Raw genomic sequence first — 9,496 nt, 5'->3', positions numbered from 1 at the left:
TGTTACACAGCAATGGAAAACTGATACAGCCATGTTAAAGTGTTCCTAGACTGAAGCTGAGGTCCCTGGATCTATGCTCCTCTCAAACAAATGGATTTTGTCCAGAATCACTAAGCCACAAACCAGAAACCGTGGACAACTGGATTGATTCAGTTTGGGAAATATGGAGTTTGGGGTGGTTAGAGAAGGAATAGGAACTAAGAGTGGGATTATAGAGAAGCAAGAAAGATGACATTTTGAAGTACTGAGGAGTTCCTGAAGTCAGTCCATGGGCAAAGTGGGATAGGGAGGTGAAGACACTGGGGGAAAGGAAGAATATGGCATTCAGTTCAGTTCAGTTCAGTTGCTCAGTTGTGTCCGACTCTGCGACCGCATGAATCACAGCACACCAGGCCTCCCTGTCCATCACCAACTCCCAGAGTTCACTCAAACTCAGATTTCAGAGATGAAACAATTTCAAATTTTAAAACCTGGTCCCTTGGATTTATGAAGGTAAAAACATCCAGGTTCATAAACTGATGACAGGGATCCTGAAGTCTCCTAACAGTCTGAGAGGAAGAAAGAGGCAAATATAGTGAAGTGGCTGCTGCTGCTGCTAAGTCGCTTCAGTCCTGTCCGACTCTGTGCGACCCCATAAACAGCAGCCCAGACGGCTCTGCTGTCCCTGGGATTCTCCAGGCAAGAACACTGGAGTGGGTTGCCATTTCCTTCTCCAATGCATGAAAGTGAAAAGTGAAAGTGAAACCGCTCAGTCGTGTTGGACTCTTCGCCATCCCATGGACTGCAGCCTACCGGGCTCCTCTTTCCATGGTATTTTCCAGGCAAGAGTACTGGAGTGGGGTGCCATTGCCTTCTCCGAGTGAAGTGGCTAAGAAGTTGTTAACCTCAGGAAACAAGGTGGAATAGCCTGATGATGTGTCTTTAAAAGAGAAATTTTTATTGGAAATGGGAGGAACAGTGGTTTAGATGTGTGGCATAGGAAATAAAAAAGGTGGTGCTCCTAACTTCGGGCTCATGGGTAGGTGGGACAGAGAACTAGTAACTAGCAACTCTTCATCCTCTTTCTCTTGTTGCAGCAACCTTGGTGGTCACTTAAAGGTGATGGCATCAACAACTGAATCCCTAAGTCACCACTGAAAGGAAGCCCACCCTGCAATGCGAACCCAACAACATCTGCATTGGACTTTTGTAAGAAGCAAGCTCTTGTTTTTTAAACTTCTGAAATTTTGCTGTTGTTTGTTACAGCTGTTAGTATCACTTATTTTGTTCAGAGATATAACACAAAAATTTAAAGAGGCTTTATCTACACTTGAGCATACACACACACACACATATATGTGTGTGTGTGTATTTTAAGGTCATGCTTCTAAATTCTAATTTACCATTCTAGTAGCCAGAGTAATTCTCAAAACTGAAAATGGCATGATTAATCATTTCTTTTTAGTTTTCTATGGCAAAACCTCATGTTTTACATAAGAATCAAAACTAAACATGTTTCCTCAATAACATGATACAGGTAGTAATTAAGCCTTATTAAATTCATCAATGGAAATGTTTGCTTTTATTTGGCAAATTAACTCAATTTCTCCTTAAAAAAAACTGAATAGTCTCCTATGCCTGCATTCACAGTATGTTCTGAATGTTTGATACTACAGAGCACACATTTTAATGTGATTTCCCTATTCTGTTAACTGTCTATTTAAGTTAGGTGAAAAGCAGAAAATGATTTGACGTTTAAAAATATTAAATATTGTTTGTTTGAAATAATATTCTGAAGTCAAAAATTTTAGAGTATATCTTACATGCTTTCATTTTTGAAAGCTGAAAATCCATTTGAAATTGGTTCTTTTATCCCTGTCAGCTTAGTGTGAAGAGGGCAGGGTCTACAAATTAAATTTGTCCTTGACACTAGGAAGAAAGCAAACTAATGGTGTTTGGGATGCAGCACATACCTTCTCTGGGCTAGCACACAGCTGTCATGAGTCTTTTCAAGGGTAAAAAGACCAAGATTATGATCATAACCTTGTGTTATCATCACCTTTGGTGCGGGTGTCTTATCTACCTGTAAAAACACTTACAAACTTTAGATAGATATAATTCTTACACTTATCTAGAGTCAGGAGAAAGCATAATTTTACTTCTATCAAAGAAGGCTAACATATTCTTCTTTTTTATATAATTTTCAAGCACAGGGTACATTTAATCTTTATATCATGATATTTCCATTTCACAGGTTTAGTTGCAACAGTGCAACTTAATAATCTATGTTTATTATTTTATTTTTTTATCAATTGTAAGCTATATGATTGATGTAAACAAATTTGTACAATGACTGGTTTTATTGCTATTTTTTCTTTCTATTCAATTCTTCAGTGTTTGTTTTTTTTTAACCTGTCCTTTCTGAAAGACCTATTGACCTTTTATGGTCTTATACCTCATTTTTGTGCTCTAATATTCTTCACAGTGTTCCACAATTTCTATAGTTATAGAACTACTCGTGTGTGTTTTTATACACATACAAATGTGCCTCTGTGTGTATGGCACTTCCATTGCTATGATTTTATTTCTAATATATCCTTTCATCTCACAAATATTTAATGTGTCCTCTTTACTTATCAATGTACTGAGTGATTGGTTATCCAAAGGTGAGCCATACTTGATTTCATAAAGTTCACCTGATGTCATAGAGCTTACAGTCTGAAGAGGAAGACAGGCATTAAAAACTAATTATGCAAATGTATGTAAATGAGCTACATAATGTTCTGATTGCATCTCTAGGAAACATTTGATTTGATTTAACCAAGGAGATAAGAATGAAGCAGGACAAAGGCTAATAGAGTTTTGGCAAGAGAACGCACTGGTCATAGCAAACACCATCTTTTAACAACACAAGAGAAGACTTTATACATGGACATTACCAGACAGTCAATACCGAAATCAGATTGATTATATTCTTTGAAGCCAAAGATGGAGAAGCTCTATACAGTTAGCAAAAACAAGACCAGGAGCTGACTGTGGCTCAGATCATGAACTCCTTGTTGCCAAATTCAGACTTAAATTGAAGAAAGTAGGGAAAAACTACTAGACCATTCAGATATGACCTAAATCAAATCCCTTATGATTATACAGTGGAAGTGAGAAATAGATTTAAGTTAGATCTGATAGATAGAGTACCTGATGAACTATGCACGGAGGTTCATGGTATTGTACAGGAGACAGGGACCAAGACCATCCCCATGGGAAAGAAATGCAAAAAAGAAAAATGACTGTCTGAGGAGCCCTTACAAATAGCTGTGAAAAGAAGAGAGGAGAAAAGCAAAGATAGAAGCATCTGAATGCAGAGTTCCAAAGAATAGCAAGGAGAGATAAGAAAGCCCTCCTCAGAGATCAATGCAAAGAAATAGAGGAAAACAACAGAATAAGAAAAACAAGAGATCTCTTCAAGAAAATTAGAGATACCAAGGGAAATTTTCATGAAAAGATGGGCTCGATAAAGGACAGAAATGGTATGGACCTAACAGAAGCAAAAATATTAAGAGGTGGCAAGAATACACAGAAGAACTGCACAAAAAAGATCTTCACAACCAAGATAATCACAATGGTGTGATCACTCACCTAGAGCCAGACATCTTGGAATGTGAATTCAAGTGGGCCTTAGAAAGGATCACTATGAACAAAGCTAGTGGAGGTGATGAAATTCCAGTTGAATTGTTTCAAATCCTGAAAGATGATGCTGTGAAAGTGCTACAGTCAATATGCCAGCAAATTTGGAAAACTCAGCAGTGGCCACAGGACTGGAAAAGGTCAGTTTTCATTCCAATCCCAAAGAAAGGCAGTGCAAAAGAATGCTCAAACTACCACACAATTGCACTCATCTCACGTGCTAGAAAGTGATGCTCAAAATTCTCCAAGCCAGGCTTCAGCAATATGTGAACCGTGAACTTCCAGATGTTCAAGCTGGATTTAGAAAAGCCAGAGGAACCAGAGATCAAATTGCCAACATCCGCTGGATCATGGAGAAAGCAAGACAGTTCCAGAAAAACATTTATTTCTGCTTCATTGACTATACCAAAGCCTTGACTGTGTGGATCACAATAAGTTGTGTAAAATTCTGAAAGAGATGGGAATACCAGACCACCTGACCTGTCTCCTGAGAAACCTGTATGCAGGTCAGGAAGCAACAGTTAGAACTGGACATGGAACAACAGACCGGTTCCAAATAGGAAAAGGAGTACGTCAAGGTTGTATATTGTCACCTTGCTTATTTAACTTATATGCAGAGTACATCATGAGGAATGCTGGGCTGGAAGAAGCACAAGCTGGAATCAAAATTGCTGGGAGAAATATCAATAACCTCAGATACGCAGATGACACCACCCTTATGGCAGAAAGTGAAGAGGAACTCAAAAGCCTCTTGATGAAAGTGAAAGAGGAGAGTGAAAAATTTGGCTTGAAACTCAACATTCAGGAAACTAAGATCATGGCATCTGGTCCTATCACTTCATAGGAAATAGATGGAGAAACAGTGGAAACAGTGTCAGACTTTATTTTTTGGGCTCCAAAATCACTGCAGATGGTGACTGCAGCCAGGAAATTAAAAGACGCTTACTCCTTGGAAGGAAAGTTATGACCAACCTGGATAGCATATTAAAGAGCAGAAACATTACTTTGCGAACCAAGGTCTGTCTAGTCAAGGCTATGGTTTTTCCAATGGTCATGTATGGATGTGAGAGTTGGACTGTGAAGAAAGCTGATCACTGAAGAATTGATGCTTTTGAACTGTGGTGCTGGAGAAGACTCTTGAGAGTCCCTTGGACTGCAAGGAGATCCAACCAGTCCATTCTAAAGGAGATCAGTCCTGGGTGTTCATTGGAAGGACTGATGCTAAAGCTGAAACCCCAATACTTTGGCCACCTCATGCAAAGAGTTGACTCACTGGAAAAGACCCTGATGCTGGGGGGGATTTGGGGCAGGAGGTGAAGGCAACCACAGAGAATGAGATGGCTGGATGGCATCACCAACTCGATGGACATGAGTTTGAGTGAACTCCGGGAGTTGATGATGGACAGGGAGGCCTGGCGTGCTGTGATTCATGGGGTGGCAAAGAATTGGACACGACTGAGGGAGTGAACTGAACTGAACTAAGGGAGATAAGAGAATAGCATTCCTAAGGACAAATGTGAGCTAAGATATCTGAGGAAAGGGGAAGAGCCCTGTTGCAGGACCCAGTAAGGTCCTCTAGATCTGCTGAAAGAAGACCACATGACTGGAGTAAAGAGAACAGAAATGGGAATCTCAATTATTATTAACAATGGAGATGTCAGCTGGGGCCAGACCAGGCAGGAGACTAGACCAGATTAAGAAACTCAGTCTTTATCTTAAGAGCAATTGTGAGTCATTGAATAGTCTTATAAAAGAGAGTGGCATGACCATTAGTGGTATGATTCCATTAGAAATAAAATATTTCTAAGGAGGTCTAGAGAAGTGAGCCAATAAAAGGTGCCATCTCCCAAATCGCTATTCATCTTCTGAAGTAGGCTGTAATCACCTCATGTTGCTAAGTCAGTTCAGTCGTGTCCAACTCTATGCAACCCCATAGACGGCAGGCCACCAGGCTCCCCCGTCCCTGGGATTCTCCAAGCAAGAACACTGGAGTGGGTTGCCATTTCCTTCTCAAATCACCTCATAGACACAAATAAAAATCTTTCCTGGGTCTGTCCACTGTTATTTTCCAACCATCTCATAAATAAAAACTTAACTGGTTTCCAGGCAGCCAGCTGCTATCTGAGTAATAAGGAACTGTCTAAAGTCCACAGGGAGCAGCACATCCCAGTGAGCTGGAGAATGGTGAGTTTCCCCATGAGAGCTGTGGATCATTGGCTGAAAGTTAATGTTAAGCTGCTCTCATGCTTACCAGCAGCTGCATTAGCCAGGCCTCTTTCCTGAGCTTTCTTTGGATGTTTCAGACTCTGCTGAGCTGATGGAAATGAAGTCCATAATTTCAACTATGGTCATTAACCCCCTGTTTTGTGTTTTTACTAATCATTAACATGTCATTTGTGTCAAAGATAAACTTTGAGCTCAGGGAGCTGGGACTTCAGTGCAGTGGGGACCAAATACTGAAAGTAGAAAAGGCATGACCAATTGTATTGACAAAGCTTTCCTGGTCACCTTGTGCAAAGGAAAATTTCATTCCAACTAGTGCAGATGGTGCTGGGATTTGAAACCCTTTGTATTGTGGAGGAGAAAAACAAGAACATGCACTGTTACTAGGAGGAAACTTGGTTATGATAGCTGAGAATTGTTACATGCTTTAGTCATTAAATAATTTAACCTTACTGAGAAAAAAAACACGAAAAAAGTTTAGAATCTCTATATCCATTTTCTATTTATGTATAAAATTCAAGTGAAGGTTGAAATAATCATTTGAGTTCATCAAATCCTTAGTGGTTAGGCATTGAATTTATCAATCTCATTCCTCATTCACTGTTCTTTAGTTACTGTCCCCAGATGGTTAGAATCAAATCTGCTTCAAGTTCAACTGTTTACCCAGTGTGTTCCCTTTGAGCTTTCCTATGCTTTGTTTCTACTCCAGGCTTTCCAAACTTGAAGTCCCTGGCTAAGTCCACCATGTCCCCAGACTCTCATATAAGGGGCTACCCAAGAGAGTAGGCTGTACCATGAAATTCAGTTCAGTTCAGTTCAGTTCAGTCGCTCAGTCGTGTCCGACTCTTTGTGACCCCATGAATCACAGCACGCCAGGCCTCCCTGTCCATCACCAACTCCCGGAGTTCACTCAAATAACCTGTATTTAGTACTTGTTGCAACACTTTTATTAGTAGTATTTAATTCCTGTGTATATTTCATAATAAATCCACTCAATGTAATCTCCTTGGTGTCAGAGAGCTAATGGAATACTTTATTCAGTGTGGCTTAATGAACAAAATTTAAGCTCTCTGGTTCAAATAGGAATCAAAATAACCTTTGCTCTGATTGGTTTCAGAAGTGAGAAAAGTCTTGAAATGTTCGTTTTTACCTCTTTTTTCTTCAGTTGTATATTTGGGTGCTCAACTTGCTGTTGCTGCTGCTGCTAAGTCACGTCAGTCGTGTCCGACTCTGTGCGACCCCATAGACAGCAGCCCACCAGGCTCCCCCGTCCCTGGGATTCTCCAGGCAAGAACACTGGCGTGGTTTGCCATTTCCTTCTCCAATGCATGAAAGTGAAAAGTGAAAGTGAAGTCACTCAGTGGTGCCCGACTCTTCACGAACCCATGGACTGCAGCCTACCAGGCTCCTCCGTCCATGGGATTTTCCAGGCAAGAGTACTGCAGGGGGTTGCCATTGCCTTCTCCCTAATTAAGGTCACTAGTAGTCTAAGTCCATCATGCCTATATTCTGGCATTTGTGCAATTTAAGTATGCTCCTAGTAATATGTACCTTCGTGTTTTTTTGCAATTTTATAAGATTTGTTTTATTTTATTACATAGAAAGAATGTGGAAAAATAATCTTTGGTTGATAAAAACTATCTCAAATATTTTTCCTATTAACTAGGCTTTACTGGGCACAAAATGTGATTTTTGAATATAATATGAATATTAGTTGTGTATTATATAAAACATCTGAAATGAACAGACATAAGAACCTATCAACAAGCTCATGAGGGATTAAGTAAAAGAATTTTAAAAAAAGATATATGATGTTACCTCAATATTGTAAACACTAAGAACTATTTTTATTTTATGTATGTCTTTTTTCTCATAACACATAAAATAAGCTCTACTATCTCAAAGCCTTTCATATAAATATTTTATTAATATGAGTATCTATTTAAGTCTACTTTAAAAATGTGATTGGAGAAGGAAATGGCAACCCACTTCACTATTCGTACCTGGAGAATCCCATGGACACAGGAGCCTGGCAGGCTACAGTCATGGGGTCATAAGAGTGGGACATGACTTAGCGACTAAACCACCACTACCACCAAAAAATGTAACATTGCAACAAATCAAGCATCAGTCACTGCTGATTTAGCAAGATGAGTTTCTTTAGGCATAAAGTAAAATCCAGACCTTAATGCTTATCCTCCACTATTAAAAAGTTCTTATGTAAATTTCATGTTGGAAAATACACATGATGGTTGATCCCTTTTGGTTTTGAAATATCTTCCTTTATGATATTTTAGCACCACAGAGTGCTAAAAATATCTTTAAATCTGAAAAGCATGATAAATTACAACTATTTCTCATTTAGAAAAAGGTTCTTGTATTATTGAATTTTTACAGAATTGTGAACACTTGTCTTTATCGATGTGTGGGCTGCTGGCAGAGCTGACATTTTATTTGTTGGCTGGTTTCCCATACACAGTACCTTTGTGTATTGTTCCTTCTTTGAGTGTTTAATAACCAACTGTATATTTTATTTGTGAGCTTACTGAGAGCAGATCTTAGTGGCATGCATCATGATACAGAAAATTCCACTGCAAGTAATGTAAAATAATACTCTGGAAACCTATTTTTATCCATGTAATTTAAGTCACTTGATATAATAATCTTGTTATATTGAACAACTCAACATGGTAAAATATGAGCTTTCTTTTATTTTTTGATATTAAGAAATAGGTAGTATACACAAAACAAAAACCTAAATAAGCATAATCCTGAGGATGTGGATTTAAAAGCAATTTGACCAACTTTCTGAGAGATAAAGTTAAGGTCAAGGAAGAAGTATAATTAAAGTGAAAGTCTCCGCCTCAGCACTCTCACATATCAGATTGTGCTCCATGCCTTCAGACATTTTATCAGTCAGATAATGCACACTGCTATCTACTACTGTGGCCAAGAAGCCCTTAGAAAAAATGGAGTAGCCTGCATAATCAACAAAAGAGTCTGAACTGCAGTACTTGGATGCAATCTCAAAAATGACACAATGGTCTCTGTTCATTTCCAAGGCAAAATAGGCAATATCACAGTAATCCAAGTATTTGCCCTGACCAGTAATGATGAAAAAGCTGAAGTTGAATGGTTCTATGAAGATCTACAAGAACTTCTAGAACTAACACTGAAAAAAGATGTCCTTTTCATTATAGGGGACTGGAATGCAAAAGTAGGAAGTCAAGACATACATGGAATAACAGGCAAATTTGGCCTTGGAGTACAAAATGAATCAGGGCAAAAGTTAACAGAGTTTTGCCAAGAGAATGTATTGGTCATAGCAAAATCCTCTTCCAACAACACAAAAGATGACTCTACATGTGGAAATCACCAGATGGTTAATACTGAAATCAGACTGATTACATTCTTTGCAACCAAACATTGAGAAGCTCTACACAGTCAGCAGAAACAAGACTGCAAACTGACTGTGGCTCAGGTCGTGAACTCCTGATAGCCAAATTCAGACTTAAATTGAACAAAGTAGGGAAAACCACGAGACAATTCAGTTCCATTCAGTCGCTCAGTTGTGTCTAATTCTGCAACCCCATGGACTGCAGCATGCCAG

Source organism: Moschus berezovskii, chromosome 1 (assembly GCF_049115385.1).
Source record: "Moschus berezovskii isolate FMDL1 chromosome 1, NW_MosBer_1.0, whole genome shotgun sequence".
Taxonomy (NCBI): Eukaryota; Metazoa; Chordata; class Mammalia; order Artiodactyla; family Moschidae; genus Moschus; species Moschus berezovskii.
Note: the sequence above shows the minus strand (reverse complement) of the source record.